Raw genomic sequence first — 1144 nt, forward strand, 5'->3', positions numbered from 1 at the left:
TATATGTGTATATATATATATATATGTGTACATATATCTGATGTATATATACATCGGTAAACAAATAAATGTTAATTAAAGTAAATAAGTTCACTATTTAGTTCAAATTACTGAGATTTATTATTTAAAAAAGTAACTATGCAAAAGTAATAATTAAGTTTAATTAAAAGATGTGTTTTTTAAACATCCATCGACTTATTATAAGTATCTCCATTAATTATATGATAAATAAATAAATCAGCACACAGTTTGCTTGCAAACTAGAAATTATATAAAAATTCACAAATTAAGCACAAATAATGTAATCTGTGTTCTTGACCGAATATACCATTTTTCACTCTCGTGTGTTTAACACTCCACTGTCAGTATGAATCATTACAAAATATCAATTTCTAAGCAATACATAAATCAAGCAATATTAAGTGCGAATTTATTATAATATATATTAGATACCGGTTTGATTAAAATAAATTTTGATTTTGCATTCTTTTAGTTGTTGTTATGTCGTCATGTGTGTTCTGAAATGTGATAATAATCAATAAAATTTATCCTCACAATAAAACTAGATTAATTACAGCGTTCAGTTTTAACGCGTTAAATGCTGATTATATATATGTAATTCTATATTTTCTCGTTATACCAGTAGAACTAGTGATCATGATGTAAATATTATCAAGGACAAAGAAATAAAAATCTAGATAAATCTTATGAACGTGTTTACAGTAACATATGTACACTACAAAAATATTTTTTATTTTAATCATATCTGTGCATTAAAATTTATGTATATAGGAATAATATTTTTTATTAATAACAATTATCTATTATTAATCTTTTCTTGTTTCTCGATCGTTTCTCGATGCGTAAATACCAATGTAACGCAGAGAATAATTACTGTCTAATACTTATGTATTTCTTTCATATGTTATATATATATATTCTTTTATATGTACAACACATAAAATAATATAGTATATTATTTAACTTATAATTCTTATAAACTTATAAACTTATAAAAATTAAGTAAATAATATAATTTTAAAATTAAACTACATAGTGTATGTACAATAAAAATTTTATTTTATAATTATATAATTTATAATCTGTTCTCAAAAACTAACTAGATTCAGAAGAATGTAGAAGA

The sequence above is a fragment of the Trachymyrmex septentrionalis genome, unplaced genomic scaffold (genome assembly GCF_001594115.1).
Source record: "Trachymyrmex septentrionalis isolate Tsep2-gDNA-1 unplaced genomic scaffold, Tsep1.0 scaffold19, whole genome shotgun sequence".
In the NCBI taxonomy this organism is placed as follows: Eukaryota; Metazoa; Arthropoda; class Insecta; order Hymenoptera; family Formicidae; genus Trachymyrmex; species Trachymyrmex septentrionalis.